Genomic DNA, 23,135 nt, shown 5'->3' on the forward strand with positions numbered 1-23,135 from the left:
GTTCTCCTGTCCAACTACAGGTAACTGGTACCCAAACACACTGCATGAAGGGAATCTGTTCTCCTGTCCAACTACAGGTAACTGGTACCCAAACACACTGCATGAAGGGAATCTGTTCTCCTGTCCAACTACAGGTGACTGGTACCCAAACACACTGCATGAAGGGAATCTGTTCTCCTGTCCAACTACAGGTAACTGGTACCTAAACACACTGCATGAAGGGAATCTGTTCTCCTGTCCAACTACAGGTAACTGGTACCTTAACACACTGCATGAAGGGAATCTGTTCTCTGTCCAACTACAGGTAACTGGTACCCAAACACACTGCATGAAGGGAATCTGTTCTCTTGTCCAACTACAGGTAACTGGTACCCAAACACACTGCATGAAGGGGCTCTGTTCTCTGTCCAACTACAGGTAACTTGTACCCAAACACACTGCATGAAGGGAATCTGTTCTCCTGTCCAACTACAGGTAACTGGTACCCAAACACACTGCATGAAGGGAATCTGTTCTCCTGTCCAACTACAGGTAACTTGTACCCAAACACACTGCATGAAGGGAATCTGTTCTCCTGTCCAACTACAGGTAACTGGTACCCAAACACACTGCATGAAGGGAATCTGTTCTCCTGTCCAACTACAGGTAACTGGTACCCAAACACACTGCATGAAGGGAATCTGTTCTCCTGTCCAACTACAGGTAACTTGTACCCAAACACACTGCATGAAGGGAATCTGTTCTCCTGTCCAACTACAGGTAACTGGTACCCAAACACACTGCATGAAGGGAATCTGTTCTCTGTCCAACTACAGGTAACTTGTACCCAAACACACTGCATGAAGGGAATCTGTTCTCCTGTCCAACTACAGGTAACGTGTACCCAAACACACTGCATGAAGGGAATCTGTTCTCCTGTCCAACTACAGGTAACTGGTACCCAAACACACTGCATGAAGGGAATCTGTTCTCCTGTCCAACTACAGGTAACTTGTACCCAAACACACTGCATGAAGGGAATCTGTTCTCCTGTCCAACTACAGGTAACTTGTACCCAAACACACTGCATGAAGGGACTCTGTTCTCTGTCCAACTACAGGTAACTTGTACCCAAACACACTGCATGAAGGGAATCTGTTCTCCTGTCCAACTACAGGTAACTGGTACCCAAACACACTGCATGAAGGGAATCTGTTCTCCTGTCCAACTACAGGTAACTTGTACCCAAACACACTGCATGAAGGGAATCTGTTCTCCTGTCCAACTACAGGTAACTGGTACCCAAACACACTGCATGAAGGGAATCTGTTCTCTGTCCAACTACAGGTAACTTGTACCCAAACACACTGCATGAAGGGAATCTGTTCTCCTGTCCAACTACAGGTAACTTGTACCCAAACACACTGCATGAAGGGACTCTGTTCTCTGTCCAACTACACGTAACTTGTACCCAAACACACTGCCTGAAGGGAATCTTTTCTCCTGTCCAACTACAGGTAACTGGTACCTAAACCCACTGCATGAAGGGAATCTGTTCTCCTGTCCAACTACAGGTAACTGGTACCCAAACACACTGCATGAAGGGAATCTGTTCTCCTGTCCAACTACAGGTAACTGGTACCTAAACACACTGCATGAAGGGACTCTGTTCTCTGTCCAAATACAGGTAACTTGTACCCAAACACACTGCATGAAGGGAATCTGTTCTCCTGTCCAACTACAGGTAACTTGTACCCAAACACACTGCATGAAGGGACTCTGTTCTCTGTCCAACTACACGTAACTTGTACCCAAACACACTGCCTGAAGGGAATCTTTTCTCCTATCCAACTACAGGTAACTGGTACCTAAACCCACTGCATGAAGGGAATCTGTTCTCCTGTCCAACTACAGGTAACTGGTACCCAAACACACTGCATGAAGGGAATCTGTTCTCCTGTCCAACTACAGGTAACTGGTACCTAAACACACTGCATGAAGGGACTCTGTTCTCTGTCCAAATACAGGTAACTTGTACCCAAACACACTGTATGAAGGGAATCTGGAACGTTTCTTCTTCTTATCCATGTTGATGACCTTAAACACTCTGGTGTTCTGGTGGATATCTGACAGGTACAGTATGACAACCTCAGACGAGGCAAAGAACATGAGGAGGACAGGAAGACATGAGGAGGACAGGAAGACATGAGGAGGACAGGAAGACATGAGGAGGAAAGGAAGACATTAGAGTTCTTTCAATCCTGGACATCAAGATTTTCATTGATACAAATTTGAGAATTTCCTTGAACTCTTGAGGTGACCTGAACAAAGTTTCAATATAGTCTGTGTAGATGAGACAGGTGACAGTATTGAGACAGGTGACAGCATTGAGACTGGTGACAGTACTGAGACAGGTGACAGTATTGAGACAGGTGACAGTACTGAGACAGGTGACAGTACTGAGACAGGTGACATCATTGAGACAGGTGACAGTATTGAGACAGGTGACAGTATTGAGACAGGTGACAGTATTGAAACAGGTGACAGTATTGAGACAGGTGACAGTATTGAGACAGGTGACAGTACTGAGACAGGTGACAGTATTGAGACAGGTGACGGTATTGAGACAGGTGACGGTATTGAGACAGGTGACGGTATTGAGACAGGTGACAGGACTGAGACAGGTGACGGTACTGAGACAGGTGACGGTACTGAGACAGGTGACAGTATTGAGACAGGTGACGGTATTGAGACAGGTGACGGTATTGAGACAGGTGACGGTACTGAGACAGGTGACGGTACTGAGACAGGTGACGGTACTGAGACAGGTGACGGTATTGAGACAGGTGACGGTTTTGAGACAGGTGACAGTATTTAGACAGGTGACAGTACTGAGACAGGTGACAGTACTGAGACAGGTGACAGTACTGAGACAGGTGACAGTATTGAGACAGGTGACGGTACTGAGACAGGTGACGGTACTGAGACAGGTGACGGTACTGAGACAGGTGACGGTATTGAGACAGGTGACGATATTGAGACAGGTGACGGTACTGAGACAGGTGACGGTACTGAGACAGGTGACGGTACTGAGACAGGTGACGGTATTGAGACAGGTGACGGTTTTGAGACAGGTGACAGTACTGAGACAGGTGACAGTACTGAGACAGGTGACAGTACTGAGACAGGTGACAGTACTGAGACAGGTGACAGTATTGAGACAGGTGACAGTATTGAGACAGGTGACAGTATTGAGACAGGTGACAGTATTGAGACAGGTGACAGTATTGAGACAGGTGACAGTACTGAGACAGGTAACAGTATTGAGACAGATGACAGTGTTGAGACAGATCCACCCTAGCAGTCTTCCCTGTGTCCCAGGTACCTAGAACTGAGTGTGGTGCAGAGTAGAGGAGTAGGAAGCAGCCTTCTGACAGAAAAGCTCCTGCAGTACAAGACCTGCCTGTGATTCTACCACACCATGAAACGCTCCTCCACAACAGTCTCCATAGAAACAGTGTTGTGACCTCTACACGACCTTTGTCCTCTGTAGCGCTGGAGTTCCTCTTGGTTTATTGATGTCTGTGCTGTGGATTGTGTTCATTGACAGTCAGTTTTAGACAGTCACTTTAGATGATCAGAGACTTAAACCTTTGTGTTTCTTCCTACTGAAATATAATGTGGGAGTGTATTATGTACTGTCTATTAGACTACATGGATATGATGTGGGAGTGTATTATATACTGTCTATTAGTCTACATGGATATGATGTGGGAGTGTATTATGTACTGTCTATTAGACTACATGGATATGATGTGGGAGTGTGTTATGTACTGTCTATTAGTCTACATGGATATGCTGTGGGAGTGTATTATGTACTGTCTATTAGTCTACATGGATATGATGTGGGAGTGTATTATATACTGTCTATTAGTGTACATGGATATGATGTGGGAGTGTATTATGTACTGTCTATTAGACTACATGGATATGATGTGGGAGTGTGTTATGTACTGTCTATTAGTCTACATGGATATGATGTGGGAGTGTGTTATGTACTGTCTATTAGTCTACATGGATATGATGTGGGAGTGTGTTATGTGTCTATTAGTCTACATGGATATGATGTGGGAGTGTGTTATGTACTGTCTATTAGTCTACATGGATATGATGTGGGAGTGTGTTATGTGTCTATTAGTGTACATGGATATGATGTGGGAGTGTATTATGTACTGTCTATTAGTCTACATGGATATGATGTGGGAGTGTATTATGTACTGTATATTAGTCTACATGGATATGATGTGGGAGTGTATTATGTACTGTCTATTAGTCTACATGGATATGATGTGGGAGTGTATTATATACTGTCTATTAGTGTACATGGATATGATGTGGGAGTGTATTATGCACTGTCTATTAGTCTACATGGATATGATGTGGGAGTGTATTATGTACTGTCTATTAGTCTACATGGATATGATGTGGGAGTGTATTATGCACTGTCTATTAGTCTACATGGATATGATGTGGGAGTGTATTATGTACTGTCTATTAGTCTACATGGATATGATGTGGGAGTGTGTTATGTATTGTCTATTAGTCTACATGGATATGATGTGGGAGTGTGCTTCGTACTGTCTATTAGTCTACATGGACATGATGTGGGAGTGTATTATGTACTGTCTATTAGTCTACATGGATATGATGTGGGAGTGTGTTATGTACTGTCTATTAGTCTACATGGACATGATGTGGGAGTGTATTATGTACTGTCTATTAGTCTACATGGATATGATGTGGGAGTGTGCTTCGTACTGTCTATTAGTCTACATGGACATGATGTGGGAGTGTATTATGTACTGTCTATTAGTCTACATGGATATGATGTGGGAGTGTATTATGTACTGTCTACATGGATATGATGTGGGAATGTATTATGTGTCATATATTTGTCTAAATGGATATACTGGTAAATAGATTACTGTGAACAACTGATTCATTGTGTCAATCAATTCAATAATAGAGCATTTCTAATGTCATGATGATGACTTTTATTTTGAAAGATCACATTGATTAACAAGAGCACTAACTGATCTGGGACCAGTCTAATTAGAATGTGCTATCATGCCATCTGTTTATCAATAGCACTAACTGATCTGGGACCAGGCTAATTACAATGTGCAATCATGCCATCTGTTTATCAAGAGCACTAACCGATCTGGGACCAGTCTAATTAGAATGTGCTGTCATGCCATCTGTTTATCAAGAGCACTAACTGATCTGGAACCAGTCTAATTACAATGTGCTGTCTAAACAATGTATTTATTACAATAAAAAAGGGGAGTCTAACCAGATCATAGACCTAGTGGAATATCTGAAATAGTTGATCTGTATCTACTGGTCCTTATTTAGAGATGTGATTTTGTACCAATCCCAAACCTGTGGAGGAGGGTCATTGTGTCAGAGACACTGTAGAAGGACAGAGTACCTGCCTTGTGGTCCAGGTACACTCCTACTCTGTAGATGAGGGTCATCAGTAATCAGATCACGGTGACCCCACAGTAATCAGATCACGGTGACCCCACAGTAATCAGATCACGGTGACCCCACAGTAATCAGATCACGGTGACCCCACAGTAATCAGATCACGGTGACCCCACAGTAATCAGATCACGGTGACCCCACAGTAACGACCATTATAAATCCTAAGTCACCAGGTGTGATGAACCTTTTGACAGATGAAACCCGACAACAACTACTGATGAAGGTCAACTATCTCTCCTTCTCCTGAAGTGTAACATTCCTGTAACATTCATGTAGAACCATAGTAAAGACCAGTATGGACTATCAATACAGATACTGTACGTAGAACCATAGTATAGTCCAGTATGGACTATCAATACAGATACTGTACGTAGAACCATAGTATAGTCCAGTATGGACTATCAATACAGATACTGTATGTAGAACCATAGTAAAGACCAGTATGGACTATCAATACCGATACTGTATGTAGAACCATAGTAAAGCCCAGTATGGACTATCAATACAGATAATGTATGTAGAACCATAGTAAAGTCCAGTATGGACTATCAATACAGTTATTGTATGTAGAACCATAGTAAAGCCCAGTGTGGACTATCAATACAGATACTGTATGTAGAACCGTAGTAAAGTCCAGTATGGACTATCAATACAGATACTGTATGTAGAACCATAGTAAAGCCCAGTGTGGACTATCAATACAGATACTGTATGTAGAACCGTAGTAAAGCCCAGTATGGACTATCAGTACAGATACTATATGCAGTTAAGTCATAGTAGTAAAGTAGTAAAGTCCATAGTAAAGTCCAGTATGAACTATCAAAACAACGTCACCATTTAGAATGAGACCCAGTTCAATGAGAGAAAGTCCTAACAGAACTGGGGGATGACAGACATGAAGTGGGAGGGTGGAGATCTCCAATTTTTTTGTGCCAAACACTAAAGCATGATATTGTAATAAATCTACACCCTATTCCCCATCTAGAACACTACTTTAGACCTGGTCATAAGCACTGTAGTGCACTACATAGGGAATAGGGAACCATTTGGAACAGAATCAGTAATTCCCCTGAACATCTTTCTCTTCCTCATCTGGTTTCTTTAACAGCCCTTCACTCCTCCCCTCTTCCTCCCCTCCTCCCTTTTCATTCTATTCTATCAGCCACACCACTAGCTCACCTCCCCACAATCCATTTACAAGTTAAAGACACACCTTGGAATAAATAACAAAGGAAAACTAATACTAGATGACGTTTAGTGTTGTATTTTTTATTTCCCATCACCATAAATCATATTTAATCACTGAACAGTAGCAGACCTAACTTCATCTGTTCCTGACTCTGGATAGTGGATTAAAAAGACCATCAATCTCCAATGATATTAAAGTACTATTTTGAACATTACTGATATACTGAGTGGCAAGTCAATATATCTGCTGGTTTTATTGTCTGGTCAATATCACCACCTGCTGGACAGGTTTAATGTTGCTTGACTGAGCAGTATGGGAGGATGAAAGATGACACATTTAGTTTAACCAGCTCAGCTATAGACTACACCAGCATGACTAGTATCTATGTGGACCCTACTACAGTTTAACCAGCTCAGCTATAGACTACACCAGCATGACTAGTATCTATGTGGACCCTACTACAGTTTAACCAGCTCAGCTATAGACTACACCAGCATGACTAGTATCTATGTGAACCCTACTACAGTTTAACCAGCTCAGCTATAGACAACACCAGCATGACTAGTATCTATGTGGACCCAACTACAGTTTAACCAGCTCAGCTATAGACTACACCAGCATGACTAGTATCTATGTGGACCCTACTACAGTTTAACCAGCTCAGCTATAGACAACACCAGCATGACTAGTATCTATGTGGACCCTACTACAGTTTAACCAGCTCAGCTATAGACAACACCAGCATGACTAGTATCTATGTGGACCCTACTACAGTTTAACCAGCTCGGCTATAGACTACACCAGCATGACTAGTATCTATGTGAACCCTACCACAGTTTAACCAGCTCAGCTATAGACTACACCATCATGACTAGTATCTATGTGGACCCTACTACAGTTTAACCAGCTCAGCTATAGACTACACCAGCATGACTAGAATCTATGGGGACCCTACTACACTTTAACCAGCTCAGCTATAGACTGCACCAGCATGACTAGTATCTATGTGGACCCTACTACAGTTTAACCAGCTCAGCAGTACCATAGACATAAAACCCAGGATAGAGGGACTGAGTGAATGTGGTCTGGACTCTGTGGAGGAGGGTCATTGTGTCAGAGACACTGTAGAAGGACAGAGTACCTGCCTTTGTGATCCAGGTACACTCCTACTCTGGAGGACTGAGGGCCTGATACTTTAGTCTCAACATTTTTGTGTCTGAACCAATAACCACCTCTATAGTATTGTAAACTCCAGGACTTGTCATTGTATCCAAATATATTATCTGTCTCTGTTCTGCTGATGTCTTTATATGAGACTGCTGTAATAACATAACTACTCCACTCCACCTCCCAGTAACAGCATCCAGACAGACCCTCTCTACACAGAACCTGGTAGTTGTTGGTGAATCTGTCTGGATAGTCAGGATATGGTTGGACTTGGCCTGTATAGGTCACCTTTCTGTTCCCTTCAGACAGAGAGAGGTGTGTGTGTGCTGTGTTTGGGTCCAGTGTGAGCTGACAGGAATCTGGGAGAAGAGCAGAGCAGAGACCAATGAGGGGAGTTAGAACAATAAGTTAAGTCAGATACTGTATCTACCCTGTCTTTGATTAGAGTACAGCAGAGATCAAATCAGAGAAATATGAGGAGTCAGATAGATACCCAGTCTTTGATTAGATCTACTATTGCTATATATTTCGAGAGGGATTGTTAGGAGTGTCAGTAAAAAGAGACTGTTAGTTACTTCACGATAAAGAGACTCACATTGTAACAACTGTTCTCTGGTCTTGGGCTCTGGAGGCAGTACAACATCCACTATATTCACTACAGACACACAAACACATTGACAGAGAGAGGGAATGTTATCATCATACCATATTCCACATGTATATGACTAGTAGGGAACTTTCAATGGTATAAAGTAGATGTTGTTATTATTTTCAACACACCTGTAGTGGAGATCTTGGTCCATTCTCCTTTAAGGAAGTCTTCTAGTTTCTCTCTCAGTTCAGACACAGTCTTACTCACATCTCCAAAGTACTGAAGAGGACGGACAACGATGCTGGGTAAGTCTGAAGATACACTGATACTGGAGACAGACTGATAACTCTGGAGAGAGAGAGAGAGAGAGAGAGGGGGACAGAGAGCGAGAGAGAGGGACAGAGAGCGAGAGGGACAGAGAGGGACGGACAGAGAGAGGGAGAGAGGGACGGACAGAGAGAGGGAGAGAGGGACGGACAGAGAGAGGGGAGAGGGACGGACAGAGAGAGGGAGAGAGAGAGGGAGAGAGAGAGGGAGAGAGAGAGGGATGGGGAGAGAGGGGGAGAGAGGGACGGACAGAGAGGGGGAGAGAGGGACGGGGGAGAGAGAGAGGGGGGAGAGAGAGACGGGGGGGGAGAGGGGCGGTCAGAGGGGGGGAGGGACGGACAGAGCGGGGGAGGGACGGAAAGAGGCGTGGGACAACATAATGATTGAGATGAATAGTTTCACATTAAGTTAATTTCATATCACATGTAACAAGGCAGTTTAGTTACCTGAAGGAAATGGATGTGATCCTCTGTGTGTGAGAGCTGCTCCAGCTCAGTGCTTCTCTTCCTCAGCTCAGCTATCTCCTGCTTCAGTTGCTCCAGGAGTCCTTCAGCTTGACTCACTTGAGCCTTCTCTTGGGCTCTGATCAGTTCCTTCACCTCAGAGCGCCTTCTCTCAATGGAGCGGATCAGCTCAGTAAAGATCTGATCACTGCCTTCCACTGCTGACTGTGCAGAGCGCTGTAGAGAGAGAGAGAGAGAGACAGAGAGAGACAGTATGTACAGTAGCCTCTGCACCACTTTGATCCAGAACACTGCCAACCTGCTCTCCAGGTCCACCAGGCCTTGTCCCCCCTCCTGGACAAGCAGGTACATCACCGACACCCTCAGCCGGTGACGCCCCGACCAGATAATAATTAACTAAGTTGCTCTGTAGTTCCACAAGCAGACCACTGGGGGGTTGAGAATGGCCAGTTTCTGCCATAGGGAGGATTCTGCCAAGTTGTTGATGATCAGCACCCTCCCTCTGTGTGACACTTGGGAGAGGAGCCACTTCCACTTTGTCAGCCTCGACACCACCACTTGTGATACTCCTTCCCAGAACTTCCTAACCCACCCCTCCGAGCCCAGATACATACTGGGCCCTCTGCCTGACTGGCTGTCAGCTCTGGATCCAATGAGCCGTCTGAAAACAAGGCCTCTTCCACCGCAGACTCACCCCCTTCCTCCTCCGTTGGCACAGTACCGTCCTCCTCCTCCCCAGTCTGCCCCCCTGAACTTCCTCCCTGATCAGTGCCTCCTCCCCAGTAACAGGTCATATTTCCTGGGATGAGCCCTCCAAGCCTTTTCCCACTGGAGTCTCCGTTACTACGGCAACCTGCCTCTGCTAAATGACTTACATGTAAACGGAAACTAGGCATCTGTGAAAGGGCGGCACCAAAAGGTTGCTGGATTGAATCTGAGCTGACAAGGTAATTATATATTTTATATAAGTTATATCTTGTTTCAAAGCTCTTTTAGCTAACTGGTCTACAATTTCATTCCCTTCCACACCTGAATGTGCTGGGACCCAGCAGAATCTCACTACTACACCCATTCTCTCAATTCTCCATAATAACATTAATACCTCCAATAGTAGGTCACTCCTATTCGATTTACCAGATGATAAACTATTCAATACAAACAGAGAATCTGAGCATACTATAATTCTAACAGGTTGTACGTCCTCCACCCACTGGAGGACAACTATTATCACCAACAGTTCAACTGTCAACCAGTTTCCCTTCATCACTGACTTCTGACCAATCTTTCCTATTCTCTACCAAGGTTAGATCAACAACAGGATCTGGGAGTAACCATGGAGGAACATCCCCTATCACCACAGAAGGGCCAACCTCCAACTCCCTCAAACCACTCTGATCAGCAAGCTTTGCAACTGTCCAACCAAAACCACAGCCTTGTCTACTAGTATATTCCCAACAGTCATCTAGAACAGTAGCAGTGGGATGCTCAACCTCACAGCCTTTCAACCCAATAAGATAATGACAATTTATTACGCCGTATATCCAAAGGCATCTCACCTGCCTCCACTAGTAAGACACATACAGATGTTGATTTAAATGCACCAATACATATCCTTAAAGCTATATACTGGATTCTGTCCAGCTTCTGAAGACAAGTCTTTGCCGCTGTTCCATAAACTATACACCCATAATCAATTGTCGTCCTGATCAGAGCTCTATGAATATCCATCAACGATTGTATGTCAGCACCCCATTCATAACCAGAGACCCACACAACCAACTACAGCAAAAGTGATGGAATGAGAGAGAGAGGGACATCATTACAACACTGTACATAGACATAATATAAGGTTTCTTCTTCTTTGGAGTTTAACGGAGGTTGGCATCCAATATGTTGTATTATCGCCCCCAACTGGACTATAATATAAAACCATGATACTTTGTGATACACAATGGGAAAAGGGGAAAGGAACATTTTAATTAAAAATACATAATACAACAACAAAAACAGCCTTTCAACAAACCCTACACTCATTAAAAACCCACTACCCCATTCCACTACATTGACCCTATCTGCTCCTGCACCATGCCAACGGCCTGGGAGGACGGGACACCACCACTCAACACACCCTGAAACTCTTCTGAAGTCAAATCTCGTATGACCAAATACTTCTCTGCAGCTGCCACCACAACATCTATTTCCTGTGATTTACGTTCCATTTCTGTGGTACTGTTGATAACCATTTCTATGAACGCTAAGAAGCTAACCTTACTGAAGCATATATCACTCGTTGGCCTATCCCTCTGCTGGCAGAGATCTACTACTCACAGAGATCCTCTCAGGATCCCTCACCCCTGACCCATCCTCCTCTACTTTCTTCACTGCCTCAGCATACAACACCTTCTGCACTACTCTGACTCTATCCACCTCAACCTGCCTCTCTCTCACCGGACACTTCTGATCCCCAGCAACATGGGCATCCCTACAGTTGACACACAACTTTATAAACCAAAACGACACAATCCTCTATCCCATGACGTCCTGCACACTTCCCACATCTTGGAATCTCCCTCCTACAAACTGCTGCAACTTGACCATAAACGTTGCACCTGAAACAGCTCAGTGGATTCAACACAAAGACTCTAACAGGATAACTGATATATCCTAACATGACTTTGTCGGGTAAAGACTCAAAACTCAAAAGGACTGACAGTGACTCCTCTTTTTCACCACGCTCACCACCGGGTCTGCGTCGTACCAAACGGCGGGTATCACAAACACCAGGAGTCTTCAACTTCAATTGCTCCACCTCCACACTTAACACTACCCCAGAAATCACTCCTTTCAATGGTGTCCTGTTCCCAAGACCAAAGCCAGAAACAGATCCTGACCAGTGTAAACATCTGTTTCCCATGCCAATATAACCCATTTGACAGAGAGAGCGAGAGAGCTCCATGTTAATGTATAGGGGACATGAGTTAGTCATGGTTAATCATGGTTATGTGATGAGGTAGGCCCGCTTGCGACTTCAAAATCAGTGTCGGCCCAATGGGGACTGTCCTCTAGGTGTAACGGTCAAGATGTTGGTTTCTCCTGCAGTAGACCTGGGTTCATATCCCGTCAGTTACATTAAGCAGTCTATTCTCTGAAAGGGGTCCAGACAGCCTGTTCCCAACAGTGGGGTCAGTGGTATTGGAGAGGGGCCCCTGTCTCTCTCTCTCTGATTGGAGGAGAGAAGTGAAATGGTGTGTCTCCTCTGGTCAACAAGACTCACCTTGAAAGACTCCACAGCCTGTTGGAGCTCCTTCAGCTCCTTCTCTCTCTCCTGGAATCTCTGCTGGACCTTCTGCGGACTCATCCCCAGCTGCCTCTGTGGAGAATCACTCTTCAATGAGCTATCAAGCTGTAGTAGTACAGTAGATCAATAGTATAGTAATGTGACGTAGGGCCCATAGAGAAGAATTGTGATAGAACAATCAGAAATTAATAGTAAACAATGATATAATTTTTTAAGAGTAAGACTGGCCTGCTAAGGCTGAGGTTTATTGTGTCCACTCTATCTTCCTGGAGCTAGTCTGGGTTTTACTACAGATAGTCTGGGTGTAGAGGACATGGGTTATAATAGAGATAGTCTGGGTGTAGAGGACATGGGTTTTACTAGAGATAGTCTGGGTGTAGAGGACATGGGTTTTACTAGAGATAGTCTGGGTGTAGCGGACATGGGTTATAATAGAGATAGTCTGGGTGTAGAGGACATGGGTTTTACTAGAGATAGTCTGGGTGTAGAGGACATGGGTTTTACTAGAGATCGTCTGGGTGTAGAGGACATGGGTTATACTACAGATAGTCTGGATGTAGAGGACATGGGTTATACTACAGATAGTCTGGGTGTAGAGGACATGGGTTATAATAGAGATAGTCTGGGTGTAGAGGACATGGGTTATAATAGAGATAGTCTGGGTGTAGAGGACATTGGTTTTAATAGAGATAGTCTGAGTGTAGAGGACATGGGTTTTATTAGAGATAGTCTGGGTGTAGAGGACATGGGTTTTAACAGAGATAGTCTGGGTGTAGAGGACATGGGTTTTAATAGAGATGGTCTGGATGTAGAGGACATGGGTTTTACTAGAGATAGTCTGGGTGTAGAGGACATGGGTTTTACTAGAGATAGTCTGGGTGTAGAGGACATGGGTTTTACTAGAGATAGTCTGGGTGTAGAGGACATGGGTTATAATAGAGATAGTCTGGGTGTAGAGGACATGGGTTTTACTAGAGATAGTCTGGGTGTAGAGGACATGGGTTTTACTAGAGATCGTCTGGGTGTAGAGGACATGGGTTATACTACAGATAGTCTGGATGTAGAGGACATGGGTTATACTACAGATAGTCTGGGTGTAGAGGACATGGGTTATAATAGAGATAGTCTGGGTGTAGAGGACATGGGTTATAATAGAGATAGTCTGGGTGTAGAGGACATTGGTTTTAATAGAGATAGTCTGAGTGTAGAGGACATGGGTTTTATTAGAGATAGTCTGGGTGTAGAGGACATGGGTTTTAACAGAGATAGTCTGGGTGTAGAGGACATGGGTTTTACTAGAGATAGTCTGGGTGTAGAGGACATGGGTTTTACTAGAGATAGTCTGGGTGTAGAGGACATGGGTTATACTACAGATAGTCTGGATGTAGAGGACATGGGTTATAATAGAGATAGTCTGGGTGTAGAGGACATTGGTTTTAATAGAGATAGTCTGAGTGTAGAGGACATGGGTTTTATTAGAGATAGTCTGGGTGTAGAGGACATGGGTTTTAACAGAGATAGTCTGGGTGTAGAGGACATGGGTTTTACTAGAGATAGTCTGGGTGTAGAGGACATGGGTTTTACTAGAGATAGTCTGGGTGTAGAGGACATGGGTTTTACTAGAGATAGTCTGGGTGTAGAGGACATGGGTTATAATAGAGATAGTCTGGGTGTAGAGGACATGGGTTTTAATAGAGATAGTCTGGGTGTAGAGGACATGGGTTATAATAGAGATAGTCTGGGTGTAGAGGACATGGGTTTTAATAGAGATCGCTTGAAGCTGACAATTGATTAATGTCTTGATGATATTAACCAAACAGCCACATTCCAGTCTATGATTAGTGATGCATGTGAGACAAATGTCTCCGGTCTGACTGAGCCTGCATTCTATAGATCAGATTGTGTGAGTGACTCGAGATAGAGATAGCCTGGAAGAATAGAACTAACATGTCAGTGTTTGTTCTCATCCTTTCATCTGGGAAACGTAGCATGAAGGAGTAGAATAACCTCCCCATGCAGATAAACATCAGGATGAACATAGGGTGGGTTATAGTGTCCAATCTACATGGGGGGCAGCCATGGTTGAAGCAGTGTTAGGTTTGGTACATAAAGACCCGCTATTCTCTGTATGATTCAAGCACTCGGTCCGACAGTCAAGACTGTTGGATTGACAGCTTCATTATTGTAATAATTCATCTATTTTAAATAAAGATGGTAGTTGATGAAATGACCAAGTCTCTCTCAGTACTGATTTTCCACAACACTATCAAGCTGTATTTGTCCAGCAGATCAATAGTATAATCATGTGACATAGGACCCATAGAGAGGAAGGTCCACAATCTTGATTGTCCCTTTACAATATGATATTGATTTGTTGCTATGTGAATGATTATAGTTTTAACATTCGGTGTAAATGTTTCAATGAGTTGAGACTGAACTTTGGACTCATTAAAGGGCATTCAGAATGATAATAGTGTTTGACTTTAGAAAATGGTGGTACATTTGGAGAATCTGTGTTAACATAATCAAGGTTTGTTTTCATATTTGTTCTGCAGTGGATCAATTTAATTTGAATGATCTCATATTCAAACAGCCTTAGTTCCTACTGTATCTTTAATTCTTTGTTTATGAGACAGTCACCAACAAGTTGTTCTGGTCTGGGGTAAAGTCATTTTCTCTGATGAATCCCCTTTCCGATTGTTTGGTGCATCCGGAAAAAAGCTCGTCCGGAGAAGACAAGGTGAGCGCTCCCATCAGTCCTGTGTCATGCCAACAGTAAAGCATCCTGAGACCATTCATGTGTGGGGTTGCTTCTCAGCCAAGGGATGGGCTCACTCACAACTTTGCCTAAGAAAACAGCCATGAATAAAGAATGGTACCAATACATCCTCCGAGAGCAACTTCTCCCAACCATCCAGGAACAGTTTGGTGACGAACAATGCCTTTTCCAGCATGATGGACCACCTAGCAATAAGGCAAAAGTGATAATTAAGTGGTTCGGGGAACAAAACATTGACATTTTGGGTCCATGGTCGGGAAACTCCCCAGACCTTAATCCCATTGAGAACTTGTGGTCAATCCTCAAGAGGCAGGTGGACAAACAAAACCCCACAAATTCTGACAAACTCCAAGCATTGATTATGCAAGAATGGGCTGCCATCAGTCAGGATGTGGCCCTGAAGTTAATTGACAGCATGCCAGGGCGGATTGCAGAGGTCTTGAAAAAGAAGGGTCAACACTGCAAATATTGTTTCTGCATCAACTTCATGTAATCGTCAATAAAAGCCTTTAACACTTATGAAATGCTTGTAATTATACTTCAAATCAAAGTATATTTGTCACGTGCGCCAAATACAACAGGTGTAGTAGACCTTACAGTGAAATGCTTACTAACCAATAGTGCAAAAAAAGGTATTATGTGAACAATAGGTAAGTAAAGAAATTAAACAACAGTAAAAAGACAGGCTATATACAGTAGCGAGGCTATAAAAGTAGCGAGGCTACATACAGACACCGGTTAGTCAGTCTGATTGAGTTAGTATGTACATGTAGATATGGTGAAAGTGACTATGCATATATGATGAACAGAGAGTAGCCGTAGCGTAAAAGAGGGGTTGGCGGGTGGTGGGTGGTGGGACACAATGCAGATAGCCCGGTTAGCCAATGTGCGGGAGCACTGGTTGGTCGGCCCATTTCAGTATTCCATTGTAACATCTGACAAAAATATCTAAAGACACTGAAGCAGCAAACTTTGTGTAAATTAATATTAGTGTCATTCTCAAAACTTTTGTCCATTGATGTGTCCCAGAGCCATACAGTATATAGATGTGTCCCAGAGCCATACAGTATATAGATGTGTCCCAGAGCCATACAGTATATAGATGTGTCCCAGAGCCATACAGTATATAGATGTGTCCCAGAGCCATACAGTATATAGATGTGTCCCAGAGCCATACAGTATATAGATGTGTCCCAGAGCCATACAGTATATCGATGTGTCCCAGAGCCATACAGTATATAGATGTGTCCCAGAGCCATGCAGTATATAGATGTGTCCCAGAGCCATGCAGTATATAGATGTGTCCCAGAGCCATACAGTATATAGATGTGTCCCAGAGCCATACAGTATATAGATGTGTCCCAGAGCCATACAGTATATAGATGTGTCCCAGAGCCATACAGTATATCGATGTGTCCCAGAGCCATACAGTATATAGATGTGTCCCAGAGCCATACAGTATATAGATGTGTCCCAGAGCCATACAGTATATAGATGTGTCCCAGAGCCATACAGTATATAGATGTGTCCCAGAGCCATACAGTATATAGATGTGTCCCAGAGCCATACAGTATATAGATGGTATACTGGTTAGGCAGCTTTAGTTGTGGAGCACAGCAGAGTCTCATCTTTGAGTCTAGCACCAAACCACCATTTCTAATTTAGCTTGGTCTTGATCAGGAGTGGGCAAAATACAGCCCGTAGGACGGATCAGATTAAATGTGGCCTGTAGGACGGATCAGATTAAATGTATACAATATATATACAATATAATATAATATATAATATATTATATAATATGTAATATACAATATAAAATACTATATAATATATATTTGGAAATAACTGTCCTTTTTTTGGCCTGCAAATCGGTTCATAAATAATATGTGTGGCCCTCCATTGCGTTTCTAAAATCCTGATGTGGCCCTTCAGTCTAAATAATCCCCCCCTGGTCTTTATTGAGTGAATGGCATTTCCCTGCTACTGATAAAGATGAACCATGCCAAATAGGTTGGATATTAAGTTGAAGATTGTGCTCCAATCACACCAGGTTTATGGAGCATTTTAGTTGTTGTTGATATTGTATTCATTGTCTGTATCAAGTTTACAAACTGTCATTTCAAGTTGATCAAAGTTTCATATATTCAACTTCTCAGATGGATTCAGATTCAGTTTTCAAACTCAATTCTCTAAATTCAGATTCAAATCCAGAGATAACATCCTGGTACTGTGGCAATGCAATTTACTTTTTTTCCTGAAAATAAAGTGTTATGTTTGGGGCAAATCCAATACAACACATTACTAAGCACCACTCTCCATATTTTTAAGCATAGTGGTGGCTGCATCATACATTTTTTATATTTAATCTTTATTTAACTTGGCAAGTCAGTTAACAACAAATTCGTGTTCATAATGACGGACTGCCTACCAAAAGGCAAAAGGCCTCCTGCGGGGACGGTGGCCTGGGAATAAACCTAATTAAATAATATATAGACAACACAACACTACATAAAGAGATACCTAAGACAACAACATAGCAAGGCAGCAACACATGACAACTCAGCATGGTAGCAACACAACATGACAACAACATGATAGCAACACAAGATGGCAACAGCACAACATGGTAGCCGCACAAGACATGGTACAAACATTATTAGGCACAAACAACAGCACAAAGAGCAAGAAGGTAGAGACAACAATACATCACACGAAGCACCACAACTGTCGGTAAGAGTGTCAATGATTGAGTCTTTCAATGGAGATAAAACTGTCCAGTTTGAGTGTTTGTTGCAGCTCGTTCCAGTCGCTAGATGCAGCAAACTGAAAAGAAGAGCGACCCAGGGATGTGTGTGCTTTGGGGACCTTTAACAGAATGTGACTGGCAGAACGGGTGTTGTATGTGGAGGATGAGGGCTGCAGTAGGTATCTCACATAGGGGGGAGTTTGGTCTAGGAGGATTTTATAAATAAGCATCAACCAGCGTTATGGGTGTTCTGGGTATGCTAGTTATCGTTAAGGACTGGGGAGATTTTCAGGATAACAAAATAAACAGAATGGAGCTAAGCACAGGCATAATCCTAGTGGAAAACCTGGTTCAGTCTGCTTTCCACCAGACACTGGGAGATGAGTTAACCTTTCACCAGGACAATAACCCAAATCACAAGTCCAAATCTAGACTGGAGTTGCTTTTTGCTTACCAAGAAGACCTTGAATGTTCCTGAGTGGTTGAGTTGCAGTTTTGACTTAAATGTGCTTGACCTGAAAATTGGTGTCTAGTAATGATCAACAACCAATTTGACAGAGCTTGAAGAATTTTGAAAAGAAAATTGGGCAAATGTTGCACAATCCAGGTGTGGAAAGCTCTGCAGGTCCACAAGAAGACAACCGGGGGGTTGAGAATGGCCAGTTTCTGCCATAGGGAGGATTCTGCCAATTTGTTGATGATCAGCACCCTCCCTCTGTATGACACTTGGGAGAGGAGCCACTTCCACGTCGTCAGCCTCGACACAACCACTTGTGACACTCCTTCCCAGTTCTTCCTAACGCACCCCTCCGAGCCCAGAGACACACCAAGGATCTTGAGTCACTCACTGCGACCCCCCTGGAAGCTGTGGAGGTGCCCAGTTCCTCCATGCCCCACATAACAGAGCATCACTCTTGCCCCAGTTTAACTAAGCTGAAGACGCCAACCTCGTACACCCTCAAACTATTCTCCAGGGCCCGTTGGTCCTGCTCATCCCTAACCAACACAGACGTCATCAGCGTATGCTGACACTGCTATGCCTGTCCCCAACCCTGTGCATGGCTCCCACACTCCCTGTAGCCTCCTGCGTAGCAGGCTCAGAAATGGCTCAATAACAAGAGTGTATAGCTGCCCCGACAGAGGGCATCCCTGGTGAATGCCCCGCCCTACCCAGACTGGCCTACTGAGCCCTCCCCCCACCTTGACCATACATGAAGCCCCAGCATATAACATCTGAACACAGCCACAAAATTCTCTCCACAACCAAAACAACACATTGAACAGATATTTATGGTCCACCCTATCAAAGACTTTCTCCTGATTATGATTGAGCGTCCTGGTACACAGTACAGTTGGTCTCCTTTTTTGGGCAGGAGAGTCAAAGCCGCCCGTCTACCGCTTAGCAGCAGCTCATCCACCCCGACGCACTCACGCAACACGCAAAACAAGTCCTGTCCAATAATTCCCTGAACTTTTTATAAAATGCACAGGCAGACTGTCATAGACGGCAGCTGAGAGTTTGTGAAAGGCCAGGGAAATGTCAATTTGATTTCTCTGTGACAGATAGAGTTTGGAAAGGTCTGTGAGCAGAACCTGAAAACACCCAGGATCACAGAGTTCTGCCCTCTATAAATCAGAGTACAACTCCACAGCCCGCTGCCTCATCTCTCCACAACAGAAGTACCCACCAATCAGGGTCCCTCATCTCCCCACAACAGAAGTTACCCACCCATCAGGCTCCCTCATCTCCCCCACAACAGAAGTACCCACCAATCAGACTCCCTCATCTCCCCCACAACAGAAGTTACCCACCCATCAGGGTCCCTCATCTCCCCCACAACAGAAGTTACCCACCCATCAGGGTCCCTCATCTCCCCCACAACAGAAGTTGCCCGCCCATCAGGCTTCCCTCGTGCCCCCCCTTCCTATTCAATGAGCAAAGCACCTTCCTCCTCCATCTGCCCCCCTGGACTTCCTCCCTGATCAGTGCCTCTTCCGCAATGACAGGCAATATTTCCTGGGATGAGCCCACCAAGCCCTTACCCACTGGAGTCTCCGTTACTACAGCAACCTGCCTCTGCTCATGTTGCCCAGCTGCAAACTGCCTCACTTCCACCAGCCCTCACCCCTCCCCCAGTCTTTCACCACAGCCTGCACACCACCAATTGGCCCTGCCCTACTCTCTTCCCTCCTGGTACTCCCTCCAGTAGCCTGCCCCGTATCAGAGCTAGACCCATCCTCTGCCCCCTGAGTCGTAGGCCACATGCTCTTCTCAATTTACATCAACAACATAGCTCATGCAGAAGGAAGCTCTTTCATCCATTTATATGCAGATGACAGTCTTATACTCAGCTGGTCCCTCCCCGGATTTTGTGTTCAACGCTCTACAACAAAGCTTTCTTATTGTCCAACAAGCTTTCTCTTCACCTTGTTTGGAACACCTTCAAAACAAAGGTCATGTGGTTTGGTAAGAAGAATGCCCCTCTCCCCACAGGTGTTATTACTACCTCTGGGGGTTTAGAGATTGAGGTAGTCTCCTCATACAAGTACTTGGGAGTATGGCTAGACGGTACACTGTCCTTCTCTCAGCACATATCAAAGCTGCAGGCTAAAGTTAAATCTAGACTTGGTTTCCTCTATCGTAATCGCTCCTCTTTTACCTCAGGTGCCAAACTAACCCTGATTCAGCTGACCATCCTACCCATGCTAGATTACGGAGATGCCATTTATAGATCGGCAGGTAAGGGTGCTCTCGAGCGGCTAGATGTTCTTTACCAGTCGGCCATGAGATTTGCCACCAACGCTCCTTATAGGACACATCACTGCACTTTATACTCCTCTGTAAACTGGTCACCTCTGTATACCCATCGCAAGATCCACTGGTTGATGCTTATTTATAAAACCCTCTTAGGCTTCACACCCCCCTATCTGATATATCTATTGCAGACCTCATCTTCCACATACAACACCCTTTCTGCAAGTCACATTCTGTTAAGGTCCCCAAAGCACACACATCCCTGGGTCACTCCTCTTTTCAGTTTGATGCAGCTAGAGACTGGAATGAGCAGGAAGAAACACTCAAACTGAACAGTTTTATCTCAATCTGCTTTGCTTTATCTTGGCCAGGTCGCAGTTGTAAATGAGAACGTGTTCTCAACTGGCCTACCTTGTTAAATAAAGGTGAAATAATATATATATATTTTACCTCTTACAGGTTAGCCAGGTGCTATTTGTCTGTGCGCCATTTTATGATCTTTGTCATAAAGATGCACTGGGTTCCTGGGATTCCTTATAAATCTGGTCAATAGTTCGTTGCCAAATGGCTGGGGATGATGCAATGCCAAAAACCAGGCGGTTCTACCTGTCTAGACCTTTGTGTGTGTTTATTGTCAGGTACTGTTTGGAGATCAACAATTGCCTGTCAGCACCCCATTCATAATCAGAGACCCACACAACCAACTACCACGAAAGTGATGGAATGAGAGAGAAAGAGAGACATAATTAAAACACTGTACATAGACATAATATAACGTTTCTTGTTCTTTGGAGTTTAACGGCGATTGGAATCCAATATGTTGCATTACCTCCCAAAACTGAGCTATAATATCAATCTACTTCACTTTGTGATACAAAATGGGAAAAGGAACATTTTATTGAATTAAAAATAACAATACTAAAAAACACTCTTCCAACAAACCCTACACTCATTAAAAACCCTACACTCATTAAAAACCCACTACCCCACTCAACTGCTTTGACCCTATATGCTCCTGCACCATGCCAACGACCTGGAAGGACGGGACACCACCACTCAACACACCCTGGAACTCTTCTGAAATCAAATCTCATATGACCAAATACTTCTCTGTAGCTGTCACCACAACATCTATTTCCTGTGATTTAGGTTCCATTTCTGTGGTACAGTTGATAACCATTTCTATGAACGCTAAGAAGCTAACCTTACTGAAGCATATATCACTCGTTGGCCTATCCCTCTGTGCTGCACAGATCTACTACTCACAGGGATCCTCTCAGGATCCCTCACCCTTGACCCATCCTCCTCTACTTTCTTCACTGCCTCAGCATACAACACCTTCTGCACTACTCTGACTCTATCCACCTCAACCTGCCTCTCTCTCACCGGACACTTCTGATCCCCAGCAACATGGGCATCCCTACAGTTGACACACAACTTTATAAACCAAAACGACACAATCCTCTATCCCATGACCTCCTGCACACTTCCCACATCTTGGAATCTCCCTCCTACAAACTGCTGCAACTTGACCATAAACGTTGCACCTGAAACAGCTCAGTGGATTCAACACAAAGACTCTAACAGGATAACTGATATATCCTAACATGACTTTGTCGGGTAAAGACTCAAAACTCAAAAGGACTGACAGTGACTCCACTGTTTGACCACACTCACCACCGGATCTGTGTCGTACCAAACGGCAGGCATCACAAACACCAGGAGTCTTCAACTTGCTCCACCTCCACACTTAACACAATCCCAGAAATCACTCCTTTCAATGGTGTCCTGTTCCCAAGGCCAAATCAAGAAGCAGATCCTGACCAATGTAAACATCTGTTTCCCATGCCAATATAACCCTTTTGACAGAGAGAGAGAGAGCTCCAAGTTAATGTATAGGGGACACGAGTCAGTCATGGTTATGTGATGAGGTAGGCCCGCTTGCGACTTCAAAATCAGTGTTGGCCCAATGGGGACTGTCCTCTTGGTGTAACGGTCAAGATGTTGGTTTCTCCCACAGTAGACCTAGGTTCATATCCCGTTGGTTACATTAAGCAGTCTATTGTCTGAAAGGGGTCTAGACAGCCTGTTCCCAGCAGTAGGGTCAGTAGGATTGGACTGGAGGAGAGAAGTGAAATGGTATGTCTCCTCTGGTCAACAAGACTCACCTTGAAAGACTCCACAGCCTGTTGGAGCTCCTTCAGCTCCTTCTCTCTCTCCTGGAATCTCTGCTGGACCTTCTGCTGACTCATCCCCAGCTGCCTCTGTGGAGAATCACTCTTCAATGAGCTA

At 44.1% G+C, this 23,135-nt stretch overlaps 1 pseudogene; it reads right to left on the reverse strand.

The window, feature by feature from the left end:
- Nucleotides 1-7,030: 7,030 nt before the first annotated feature.
- On the reverse strand, nucleotides 7,031-23,135 carry LOC129854833 (tripartite motif-containing protein 16-like; annotated as a pseudogene).

The sequence above is a fragment of the Salvelinus fontinalis genome, chromosome 5, assembly GCF_029448725.1.
Source record: "Salvelinus fontinalis isolate EN_2023a chromosome 5, ASM2944872v1, whole genome shotgun sequence".
NCBI lineage: Eukaryota > Metazoa > Chordata > Actinopteri > Salmoniformes > Salmonidae > Salvelinus > Salvelinus fontinalis.